The sequence below is a fragment of the Humulus lupulus genome, chromosome 4 (genome assembly GCF_963169125.1).
Source record: "Humulus lupulus chromosome 4, drHumLupu1.1, whole genome shotgun sequence".
NCBI lineage: Eukaryota > Viridiplantae > Streptophyta > Magnoliopsida > Rosales > Cannabaceae > Humulus > Humulus lupulus.
The window spans coordinates 134,012,779-134,026,725 of NC_084796.1; the positions used below are offsets into that span (position 1 = coordinate 134,012,779).

Genomic DNA, 13,947 nt, shown 5'->3' on the forward strand with positions numbered 1-13,947 from the left:
GCCTCTGCCAGGCCCGAACGGCCATCGTCCCATCGCTGGAGCCGTACACGCGCCAGCCCAATCGAACCGCCGGCCCTCGAAACGTCGACCCCCGCGAGCTCACCACCATACGCGCTGCCCAAGGCTGTCAATCAACGGTCCGAAGCCGTCCGCCTCTTGCATTTTCCGGTGAGATTCCAACTACCCCGAGCCTCTTGTTTGACGATCTGTGATTAGTTAGGTAGTAATACATGTTTTCTAATGTTATTTTGGCATATGGGTTTGTAATGTTTTATCTTAAATGGTTCTCTTTCTCACTTTGTTTTCTCTCACAAAGAGAGGATCCTATGCTATTAGTCCGATCAACTTAGGGCAAGGCTACGACGGTGACGGGGGAGAGGTGTGGGTCTGGGCTCGTGGTCTTCCTCGTCTCAGATACGGGCTCAATGGTGGGGATGGGGATCGACGTGATGAGAAGAATCATCTTCCTCTCCTATATTTTACTGAATTTGATTATTTATCTAAGTGAAAGATGCATCTTATTTCTTATGGGGATGGATTTTTTATTATTATTATACTTGCTAACTTTACTACAGTTTGTATATCATTCATTTGGTTTTTCTTTTCCCTTTCTTTTGATTGCATTGTTTGGTGAAATGTTATACTTTTCTATTGGGTGTCTTTGTGATTTACTGATTTTGATAAATGCTATGCATATTTGTTTCGTGGGTTATAGGAACATCTGCTTGTCAAAATGGAAGATTCTATTGTCAAAATGTAGGGCATGCTCCTAAAGTGTTATTCTCTTCTAGAGTGAATGATGGAATATGCGGTAAGTAGCTTTAAATTTACTGCTTTAATAACTTGTATAGACGCAAGAACCAATTTTTCCTTCCATGTTCTATTTCCCTAGTTTATTTTTCTTATATTTTGAGTTCTTTCTTTGGAGAGGATTGTGATTTTAGAAGAAACTATGTCATTGATCAGGGATAAAAAAAAATCTTAATGAGCCTTTTTTTTTCTCTGATTATCATGTTTTATTAAATGTGGCGTGCATGTAGGATGTAATATAAAATTATTAGATCTTTTTACTGAATTGTTGTTTTGAGCTGGATACTTGTCTTCTCTAATCTGCTTTAACTAGTCCTTAATCTCAGACTGCAGTGATGGGAGTGATGAGTATGATGATAAAGGGAAATGCCATAATACATTTTAGACTGCTAGATACTTAAAGGACTTGTCCAGCAGCTTAGAGGTATGATCTCCTCATTCCCTATTCATATTTATTTTAGCTAAGTTGGGTACTGAACTTATGATAGATGTCATTATTCATAGGGTTTATGCAAATTATTTCAACTTGCATATGGGTCAATATCTTTTAATGAACTTCCAATGCTCAATGAAGTGATATTTTGTATTAATGAAAAATAAGTATGGGTCTTGGGAGGTGTACATTCCAAAGTTTATTTTTTTCCATGTGTAAGTAATATAGGCTTCTCATGTTTTTATTTTTCTCCAAACCAATACAAAGCTCACCTTATTTTGAGCAGCACGAGAACGGGAAGTTGTACAGTGTTAGAATTTTTTTCTTTCAACATATACATATGAGAAACAGCTACATCTACTTGTTGTAGTATCATAAGGAAGAATAAATTGTCAGTTTCTTTTTCTTGTGTGATGGTTATGATTGCTGGAGTCTTTTTTAGTAGTTCTTGCTATTATGGATTTTATTCCTGCACTGCAGCAATAACATTTAGAATATTTTTTTGCTTGAAATTGGTTTGTTATTATAAGTACTATGAATTGCTTTTGTAAATATTCTCACTGCCTTTACTTCTCACGTTTGCCACTGTTTATAGGATGCTGTGGACGTCCATGACAGTTTAGCTGCTGAAGCTGAACATGGTGATGCTTCCAGAAAGGAAAGGTCCTCAGTTCAAGGTGTAGAACAGGTAATTTATACGAAACATGTTTCATGTAATTAGAAATTGATTGCAGTTTTTTTTTCATATATTTTAAAGATTTTTATTAGAACTTATCTGAGTTTGAATTATAAAAAAATAGTTTCCTAGTTGAGTTAAGACTTCTTATTTATGGCTATCTGTAAAATATTTTTGTACTTAGTGGAGTTTGAATGTCTTAGATATTCATCCGTAGTGAAGTAGGTTCTTGGAATTCTGTGTGCTGCAGTGATAACGGAAGGTTGAAAACTTGCATGTCTTAGTGAAGTAGGTTCTGAGAATTTTGTGTGCTGCAGTGATATATGGATGAAAACCTGTGTGTTGTTTGATTTGTTTGACATGGTGCTGATTGTAACATATGGCAGGCTAGTAAATTAGGGGATATGTTGTCCGATTTTCTATAGATTTTTTTGTACTTAGTTTTGTGTGGAAATATGAAAAAGATGGCTGCCACAATGATAAATTTGTGATCCGGATATTTAACATTTGACCACCTAATTAATAATTAAGTTGAATTTAAATTTTGCTACTAATCACAAAATTTGCTTAATCCAAGCCTCAAAAGAGCCGATTTAGAGTAACTATGTGATCTACGTGATCACAGATTTGTGCTTTCGATATTATAAGTGCAGGATAGGTCTTTCTAGAATTTGAATCAAATCCTCATCTTTTCTCTCCCGAAAGTGTAAAACAGGTTGCTGAATAAACCCCGTCCGTGAGATTTTAGAATCATACATATAATATAACATTCTGAAAATTAATCTTAGAAAGATCCATCAATGGTGTTTGTTCTACCACCTATTGTGAACCTTTAACTAAGCTTACGTTGGTGATTGTGGCCTATTTTCTTGCCTTTTTAACCTAATTTTTAGGGTTTATATGATTTGAAATAGATTTAGGATATATGATATTTGGCTTTTAGGAATATATATATTTATATAGCATGAAGAAATTTATTATCTAGAATCAACGCTTGGGGTTACTTCACAGGCAGCTGAAGTGAGTATTTTTTGAAAAAATATTTGATGGTTTTAGTTGTGTAGAAGGGGTTTCATTAAAGGCTTGAGTTGTCTCTAACTCTTGATGATATTTTTCAATCTCTTTCAATTGTGCTTGTATTTGGTGTTTCTGGGTTTAGATTCTGAATTTTTTTTCTTCATGTTTTCCTTTTTATCTTATTTTTCTACTTGTAATAAGAATATAGTTGTTAATGCCTTTCGGTTCTCTTATACAACCATTTTGTGGCTATCTAAAATTGGGCAAAATAAATATACACTGCTTGATGCAACCTCTACTCTTCCTCTCGCGTACCAATTGCCTTTTTATTATTTTTTTCACTCTTATATTTCTTGTTTCAACTTTCAAATTGGCATGGTTTTGGTTTTCTTTTTAATTAATCTTCCTCTCTTTGCATGTAAATGTGCTTTTGGTGGATTGAGTTTGTTTCATCTTATTAGTAATTATAGGTTCCGTTTCGTGAAATAAGTGTAATTGTGGGGAGGATTTTGATTAAGTTATATGTTAAAATTGATCGTATTTACAATGCGAAAAATTGTTTCATAAAATGTCCCCAGCTAAAAGATAAAAAAGATAAAAAAAACCAACATCAGTTATTGCAAATAAACAAAGAATTTGATGTGCAATATAATAGTTTTAATATCTTTTTCCATCATAAGTTCCAATTACAATACATCCAAGATAGGATTCAAATTAGTGATGTTTCTTTCTTAATTAATCAAGTAATTAAGTAGTACTAATGTCTTATCACTTAAGCTCCTTCCCACTTGAACCATAACATCATAATAAATAATAAGTCTGCATTAAAGTTTTAACGAAATTAGAGATTAAGAGGTGGATTATGATTAAAAGGGTCTCTTAAAAGATGCTTAATTTAGTCAAAACTATTTGATTTGAATGCAGTTTGCGTAGCTTAATTATGCATTTTCACTTTGATTTGATTGTTAAAAGCCAAATGATGATGATGATGTGTGTGTGTCTACTTATTTATAAGTTTGAATTATAATAATTTTATAATTAAATAACTTTTTTATAATGTGCAGGTATATATTGAGATGCATTTCTTTGGCGTAATACTAGACAACATTGACAGTTGAAGTTTTTAGAATAAAAAATATAGTTCACTAACATTGTATACATTTCTTGTTTAATATTTGGTGATGCTATAATTTGATTGTAGTATAAACTGTCATGTAATATGATTTTGTAAGCCGAGTAGACTAAATACTGAAATGATATTTTTGAGTAATTAATAAATTATTTTGTTGTATTTTCTTTTGAAATTTTAGAAATCTAACATATATAATACATTTTGGACACTCAAAGGGATATATTTTTTAAATCAAAATGAAAATTGTAGCTGCATTATTTTAAAAAAAAAATTACTTTTAAGGGCATGCAAAGCGAGTCCTAAAAAATTACTTAAAGCACTCAATTAGATTTTTTAGGACTCACAATGCGAGTCCTAAAAACTTAATTAAAGGCACTCAACCAGATTTTTTATCGCAACACGAGTCCTAAAAACATTCTTTTAGGACTTGCAACGCGAGTCCTAAAAAATCTTAGTTTTTAAGGCTCTCAAATAGAGGACTCGCGCCCTGCGAGTCCTAAAATTTTTTGTAGGACTCGCAATGCTAGTCCTAAAAATCCTTTTTTTGCAGTAGTGGTGGTTGGTGTAGATGTCACAGTACTTGAAGTTTTTGTGGTTGGTTTTTGTAGATTACGCAAGTTTTTTCAGATTTTTAGTGCAAAACCTACTGCTGCCAACTCCGAATAAAGCTTAGGGTAGTTCCTTTCGTAGTTGTTTAATTTTCGCGAAGAATATGATATCACCTTGTCGTGCTTCATCAACACAACCCCCAATCCTTGTCCTGATGCATCGCTATAAATCCCATTGACCTTGGTGCCATTCAAGATTGTAAGTGCCGGAGCTGTTGTTAACCTCGTCTTCAGTTCTTGAAAGTTTTCCTCACATTTATCGATCCATTCAAACGTTATGTTCTCCTATGTGAGAGCGGTCATTGGCAATGCTATTTTAGAAAAATGTTCCATGAATCGTTGATAATACCTCGCTAGCTCCAAGAAACTTCAAACTTCTTGTGAATTCTTCGGTGGTTTCTAGTTTACCAGCCTCAATCGTGCTAGGGTCAACCAAAATTCCATTCCTTGACACCACGTTTATGAGGAAACTCAATTTCTCCAGCAAAAATTCACACTTCAAGAACTTGGCATATAACTTCTTCTCTTTCAGCCTTTGCTTTACTATTTCCAAGTGAGTTGTGTGTTCGTCTCAGCTCCTTGAGTAAATAAAAATATCATCTATGAATATGATGTCAAACTTATCAAGATATTCACTAAATATCCTATTCATGAGATCCATAAATGTTGTCGGTGCACTGGTGAGTCCAAAGGACATCACTATGAATTCGTAGTGACCGTATCGAGTTTGGAAAGTCATCTTTAGAATATCTTACTCTTTTATCTTCAATTGGTGGTAGCCAAGTCGGAGATCGATCTTTGAAAATGATGATGCTCCTTGGGGTTGATTAAACAGGTTGTTGATTCTCGCTAGCAGGTATCGATTCTTGATTGCACCTTATACAACTCCCGATAGTCAATACACATTCGAATGGATTCAATATTCATTTTCACAAACATGTATGGGGCTCACCACGGAGAATGGCTTGGTATGATGAACTTCTTATCCAATAATGCTTGAAGTTGTGTCTACAACTCCTTGAGTTTTGTAGGTGCCATCCAATACGGAGCTTTCAAAATTGGTGATGTTCCTAAGATCAACACTATCTCGAAAATGACTTCCGAATCAGGTGGTATGAAGGTCGGTTGTAGCTTTGTCTCATTGTCCTTGTCCACAATGATAGCCAAATACCCGATACAACCATCATCCAACATTTTTTTTGCCTTCATTGGGGAGATCATGGCGTATTTCTTTTCTCTGGCTATGCCTTGAAAGGCGAATGGTTCCTACCCCGTCGGGTTAAGGACTAATATCCTTCATTTACAGTTCACAATGGTCCCATACATGGTCAACCAGTCCATCCAAAATATGAAGTCGTGTGTAGATCTAAAACTATCAGATCGACTGTCAGTTCGCAACCTTCTACCCAACTGGTACAACTCTAACCCATGAACATACCAGCATGTTCTCTCCTGAAGGTAATGATACCCCACAAACATTAGACATTGACTCATGTATTATGTCTATTTTCTCAACAAATGAAGCATCTATAAGAGAATGTTTTGCACTAGTATCAATCAATCCATATGCTAGGGTTCTGGAGATAGGAATCTGACCTGGCACCATCTCTACTTGTCTGGCTCCTTTGTCACCTTGGGTCAGAGTGAATACACATAGTGGGGCTCCTTTTTGTTTATGTTCTCCATTTCTGCCCCTCTGAACAATAACATTCGGGCATTCTCTAGAGTAGCGTCTGTTCTTACCGCACGTATAACAAGCTCTGCACTTGCACTCGCCTAGGCTGCTTGTTGAATTTTAAGCCTCCATTTAGTGGTCTTGTTTCCCCCATTCTAGAGCCTCGAGTTACCCTGGTTGTTGGATCTCTTCGAGTTCTAGTTGAACCTAGGAGTGAACCGTCCACCATGCTCATTCCTGTTGGCTTGGAATTGCCCTAGGTTATTAGGAGTATAAACTTGTTCCTTAGCTCTCTAGGGTTCCTTCTTCTCTTGAACCATCCAGGATTCTTGGCGAATAGCCCTCTCTACAGCTTCCTCATAGGCCTCCAAACTTGTCTTCCCGGTATCCACAAACAGTGTTATGTCTCCTCTCAAACCTTCCAGAAATTTTTGGACTTTGTTTGCTACAGTGTTTAGTAGGTCAGGGGTGAATCTTTCCAATTGATAAAACTTTTTGACATAATCTTGCACTCTTAGTGTCCATTGAATCAAATTGGATAATTCTACAACTTTGTGATACATTACGGTCCCATTGTAGTATTTAGAATTGAATAGAGTCAGGACCTCTGACCATTCCATCTCGCCCACATTGTGTCCTTTCTTCGCTGCATCCTACCAGATGCAGACATCCTTTCGCAACATATGCATTTCACATATCACTTTCTCCCTTCCGGAAGATTTGATAAAGTCCAAAATTTGTTCCAGCACACTAACCCATTCCTCGGCAACCATAGGAACGTCAGTCCCCTCAAAAGTAGGTAGGTTCTATCGATTGAATCTTTTAGAGATTGATTTGGATCGATCAACCCTTGATACTTCTCCTGACAGGTTAACTTATTCTGCATCGACCTGCCTTTCCCTATCCTATTCCCTTTGCACCAACAGTTTCGTCGTTGCTCTTTGCAGGGCTTGTACTTGTTCTTCTAAAGTAGGTGACTTTTTTTTTCTTTGTGCCCGGATCCTAGGACGTACCATTCTGATTAAATGAGCGTAGAGACGTCTAAGTGGAAATAAGAATGAGGGATTAGAAGTAGCAATAATTGGTTTCTTAATCAAACATTAAGTACACCATACAAAATTAAGCATATAACAATTCAATAGACAAAAAACACAGCTTTACCATAAAAATTAAACTTTATACAAGGATCCAAAACTTTGGGCTTGGTTCTCCTATAGGTTTACAAATTAACCCTAAGTGTCGGTTAGTTGAGCTTAGTTATCCTAACGGATGTACAAAACTTAGCTCTAACCTATAAGTTCTACAACCGCTAAATAAAATAGATTGTTATACATGTAGTTCCTATCCCCAAAATAAAAAACATAGCCACATAATGTATTTATATGCTTAAGCTATGATATTGATGTCAAAGTCATTCTTCTCACCCTCCTCTGGATCCTCCTCTAGATCTTCTTCTAGTTCATCTTCAGGTTCCTCTTCTGTATCCTCGTCGGGATCCTTTTCACGAGCCTCCTCTATGACTTCTCCATCCTATGCTACTGCTACCGCTTTCTTGGTTGCTGCTTCCTGGGCTGCTGCTTCATGAATCTGTTGGTGGTAGCATGTTGCTAACATCGCCTAGTGTTCTCGAAACCATGGGGATCGGCCATTGAGTTGCCCAAAGGCAAACTCAATCAAAATATGAAAGTCTATCCACAAGCTGGTGTTTGGGTTTGGATGTCAAAAATGATACCATCTGTAAGCCTCTCCTCGAAGATATAGGATGACTAGCCTTACACAAAACTGGGCATGAAAATGACTCTCGATAAGAATGTGGTCCATACCGTAGGTCCAGGACCACACATTTGACTTGTCTTGATATGCCCCGTCAAACATCTGTGGTCCCATCCTATGGAATCGCTCATAAAAGTTAATCCTCTATTCAAGTGTATAAACTACAAGTGTTTCTACAACTTCATGGTGAATAATTTCGTGTTGTTATGCCATCTCTACCTATAATTTATAGAAATTTAGGTAAGTAACAAATAAACAACCTAATTATTAACAAATTTTAAGAAGTACATACAGTGAGTGTCAGTCTTTCTTGCAGAATTGTACATGTGGGTTTGCCTAAAGAACCGGCTCAACTCAAGTATTAACACCAATCGTAAAGGCTCGAAAATAAAAGACCAAAAACAATGCGGAAAATAACATTTTCATTATAAACATGTCCCAAAAATTCACATAAATATTTTTATCAAAATAAAAGTTAAATTTGTGTTCGCACACTTAGCCACTTACTTTTGTTCTTAAAAATTTAAAGTAAACATAAATAGTTTTAAACATAACCAATAAAACAATGAGCACCAAAAGACATTTTCTCAAAACATTGCCCAAAGGTCGGGCCACATGACTGCTCCCGTAAGCAGACTCCAGCACTCACTGCTCCGCTCCACCCTTGCACTTACCTACAACATGAAACAATTAGGTACGCGAAAACACTTATTAAGTTCAACCGTGAAACATTAAGTCATAAAAGCAGACATGGGTCTATGACCAAGTCATTGACTAGAAATTAAACCACTTACAGAATTAGGGTTCCAGATAAATCAAGATCATAAACATGCAATTCAAGAATGCCTAAGAGTCCTTGGAAACTTATGGTTATGCAAGATAACCAGAAATAGTCAAATCGACCTTGCACGCAGAAAATCCCACAGCAAAGCAGATATATAGGAATATTATACATAGCGACAATTCTAGAAGCCAACTTAGGAGTTGCCAATAAAGTTGAGGCATTTGAGCATCCTCTTAAAACAAAAAATAGTGGAGACCCAACTCTCAAAACTATTAACCCTACCCCAAATCCCCAACAAGGGTAACCTTCGTGTTACCTAGGTCATAAGTACTATCTAGAATGTAACCAGAGTTACATCGGCTCATCGAGACTTCTAGGTTTTGTGAGTATGCTTAACCTATAGCTAGATTTCACAGGCTTATACCGAATTGTAGATCACAAACTTGAATGAGATAGAGGGTCACAGACTTGAGCCAGATAGAGGGTCACAGACTTGAACCGAGCTAAGGGTCACAGACTTGAACCGGACAGAGGATCGCGGACTTGCATCGGATAAAGGGTCACTGACTTGAACCGGACGGAGGGTCATGGACTTGAACTGGACTAAAAGAATGTCAAAGGCAGAGACACTATGCACTTTGCTAACATAGGCAAGGTACCTATCACACAATCTCGGAAAGATTCTAAGCATCCCCTAGTCATTGTATCTAATTGTGCCCCTTCCCCCAACTAGTGTAAGATCCTATTTCTAGCAATCAATATTTAGTATGTTTCATGTTGTAGCCAGAGAAGTAAAAGGTTGACTTACCTTGATTCCTTTGCTCTAAGCATAAATCCTTAAACCACAGCTACATGCTCCTTTTAGCCAATACTGGAATTCATATAATCTACTCAGATTAATTATGGCAATTAAGTTATTAATAAATCATCAGGGCATTTTAGTTGTTACCGTTTATTAAGTAAGGGTATTATCGTCCTTAGTTTAGCCCTCTAAGTGGCATGTAAACTTTCGGCAAAACTTCTCTTACAAGTCTAGTTAATTGAAAGACAACTTTTAGAATATTTCTCACTATCAATCCTAGCGGGAAAAACTTAGTTTCAGATGCTTTCAAGCTTAACTGATTTTACCCTTCCCTTATTTTTTACCAAACAAATCACATGTTTTCTAATAAAATCACTTTAATTATAAGCTTTGGTAATTTAGTTGAATTTAAACAATTAAGAAACATTTATAATAAATTTTGATTAGTTTTTGGTAAGTTAAGAGGAATTTGAATCAAAGTTGGCTTTTAATTAAAAATGTTAATTTAAATTTAGTCTTTGGAAAAATTTGGGATTTTGATCCCATTTTCATGTTTCTTAAACCAAATAAATAGAACATTCATGAGAATTTAACTTTCTAATAGTACGATTAATCTTAATTTATTTAATTTATATAGTGAGTTAAACCTACACTAATAATTACTATAACTAAAGCACATTCCTTAATCAAATACTAAGAGCAATTTCTACTATTTTTTTATGTAAAAACTTTGAAAAACTAAGTTGTAGGTAACCTAGTTTACAAATTTATATTTTAAAAAATATTGCTCAAATGATCTTCAAATTTTGTAGAATTAGACTTGGCTATTACTAGAAGCTCCTTGCAAAATTTCATTTAAAGTTAATCATTTTTACTTGGTGAAAACTATTTTTAAATACCTTACAACAAAACTTCCTTAAGAAAAACCAATATTTTTAGTGAACTTTGAAGCTATTTTGAGCTTCCAAATTTTTTTGTCTAATTTAGAAAACCCAAAACTCTCATCCTTTCAATCATTTTTCATTGATATTTTACATATTGATTTACCAATAACAAAATAAGGGTAATTTTTAATATTAGCCAAAAACTCAATTATTTTCCCATGTATAACATAACTCAAAGTCGGCTATTTACACAGTTTTTGAAAAACACCTTTCCAGATTACACACAAATGTTGTAAAAATCATAACTTTGTCATTTTAAATCTTTTTTGTACGTTTCTAAATGTTATTAAAATCTAAACATAATCATACAAACAAGAAAATCTAGAATTATATTAATATGTAATTCGCTTGACCCCTTGGAAGTCAAGGCTTAAACATTTCTTTCGCAAAAACATAGTTTTGTCTATGCAATGTTTGATCCAACCCTAACCATTATTCGAACACTCTTGAATGCATGATAAGCCAATGAATAAACATTATTACAGTCCCAATATATAATTTAAACACATCAAATAAATTAAACCCAACAAAATTATCAAATATTTTGAATAAATGCTCATGGGAGGTGACCATACACCTCTTTATGACCTTGGTTATGATCTATGTGATTTCTTGTTCTTCAAACCTTTGCTTAGCCTTTTTTATACATTTATATACTCTCCACAGTACCACAAATTAGTTTATACCAACATGCAAACTTGTCTAATAGCAAAAACTCAAACATTGACAAAGTAGAGTTAAGACTTTTACCTATGATAGTTTAGTTTTTCTAGCCTTTTTCTCTGACTTCAAACCAACACTCAAGTGACCAAAGGCTATGTGTATATAAGAAAGAGGATGATGTATGAATATTTATGTGGGAATTGATGAAATATTCAGAGAGGAGGACATGGGGTACTCGGCCAAGATAGGGAGAAGGAAGAGGATTTGAGAGAAAATGAATTCTTGAGAGAGAAACTCATGTGAAAAATGAAGACTTGGTTTACATTTTACTATTTGTACCAACTCTAAAAACATGTAAAATGACCATAAAACCCTCCCCTATCTGCCTCCCCTTTTAACCCCACTTACCTTTTGATTAATTTCCTAATTAATCAAACTTAAGCTAATTAATCTTAGTCTAATGGTAATTTTCCCAAAAAGTTACTATTGTGGTAATTTTTTTCTTACTTATCCTATTGAAATTTTAACCTAAGATTATTCAATTAAATAGAAAGATCTTGATTTTTAATTTAAGGCTCACATTCCAATATTTTTTACTCAAAATAATTTGATTGACCAAAATCTCTTTTCTGGCTAAAAAAATGTGCATTTTTCACAGAAATGCATTTCTTGAGATTTTGTTCTTACAAAAGTAAATATTTTTGACATTAATATAACTTTCCAATAAATTTTATGCCCATATTAATTTTTCTATAATTATGTAGCATAATTTTATTCGAGATTTTACACGTTTGGTGTTTTTGTGTCCGTCAAAGATCGAAATTTCTAATTTCGCTGCAATCACACATCACACTTAATGGCTATCATGAACAACATGATTTTGGCTTCTCAAACCAATATTATTAATCAAAATAATATTCATATATGTTTTACCAGCTTGAACCGGTTAGTAGTATATGCCCTAAATGCGGGGCTTTACAAAAAGATCGTTGATTTTGCTAAAAGACTCGATGACACTTGATAGGCTACAATAGCTATTCTCTATTACTTATATGTTTTATTTAATATATTTATATATGTATGATCCTGGCTGGTATTAATTATTTTTAAAAATCCCCCTCCTATACATTTCGTTGTGTATTTTGATATTTTTCAAATTTAATACCAACAATCAGTACCAGAGCAGTCTACTTATATATATATATTAAATATTGTATAGGTTTCTTGCATTTTTTATATGTATGTTGATATGTATATTGAATGGATGGAATTTTTTTTTGAATGTATGGTTGAATGATGGATCGTTAATTATATGGTTCAATTTTATTTGTGAATTTTGGTTGTAAAAATTATGGTTGCACAAGAAGAGGAAGTGCCCATGCCCTAGCGCACCTACACCCCTGTGTGTCTGCGCCCCTGCGTGCCCACGCCCTAGTGCATCTGCACCCCTATGTGTCTGTGCCCTACATGCTTGTGCCTCTGTGCACATGAGCCCATCCGTGCACCACTCGAGCACCTGTTGGGGCTTGCCCTATGCGTCGGCCTTAAGCCTAGGGCACTAATCATCGGTGCCCAACATAATCCCATTTTTGTGCAAAATATTTTTTATTTAATTAATTGTAAATTGTTTGAAATTAAAATGATAATTATCTTATTTTATTTTTATTAGAAAAATAAAATATCTTTTCGTTGGTTAAGATCTTATCTTAAGTTTAAATAATTATTTGAATTTAATTCTTTTAATTATTTAATTCAACTAAATTATTAAGATGACAAAATGGTTATTTAATTAAATAAATTGATTAGAAAGTTAGTTTCTAAATAATTATTTGGGCCTAATGAATTCCTAATAATTATAAAGATTGACCTATATGAGAAGATAAGAAGTTTGAAGTCTTGTAAATAAATAATGCCCATTTTGTAATTCATATTTCTATTTCTTCAAGAGCTGTAAATTTAGGAATACCCCATAGTGCTCGGTTCATCATTTATTGTATTTATTTAAATAAGTGTTAATTTATGTTTGATTGATAACATGATCATGCATTAGTATATTATATGACACACATGAAACCCAAACAGTTTTTTGATTAATCATGCATCTTTTTAAAATATGATTATGTACCTTTTGATTATGTACCTTTGTTTAAAATATGATTAATCACGTTTTAAAAAGTCATATTTCAAAGTTGTTTAAATAAATTCAAAATATGCTGAAGAGTGCAAAATCATGTCTGATGTATCAACATATGTCGATATATCACAGCTATAAGGGTCGATATATCGCCTACGGAAGATACAGAAAACATGTTGACTTCATAGGAACGAAACCACGAAGTACCGGGACAAAGATAGGGGCGATATATCGCCTATGGGAGGCAATATATCGGCTCCTGGAGCTATTTTTGAAATTTTGAGGATTTAAATTAGAAATAGCCCCCAACCACCTAGACTTGCTCTTGAACGATTTTGACTGAGTTCTGGGCATCTGTTGAAACAAAAATTCAAATCTTTTCAATTAATATTCATTTATTTGTTCATTTTAAAAGGGGTTAGTTTCACTCCATGAACTCTATAAATAGGACCTAGTACTCAGCCATTTCATTCATCATTCAAGCATTCTTGAGAGC

The 13,947-nt window shown here is 34.4% G+C and overlaps 1 long non-coding RNA gene across 1 annotated transcript; it reads left to right on the forward strand.

Moving 5' to 3' along the window:
* The first annotated feature begins 734 nt into the window (after window positions 1–734).
* Window positions 735–4,225, forward strand: LOC133829178 (uncharacterized). Its single transcript, XR_009891601.1, has 4 exons — window positions 735–811; window positions 1,137–1,234; window positions 1,839–1,931; window positions 4,001–4,225. It is a non-coding gene; the product is annotated as an uncharacterized LOC133829178 (long non-coding RNA).
* The last annotated feature ends 9,722 nt before the right edge of the window (window positions 4,226–13,947 follow it).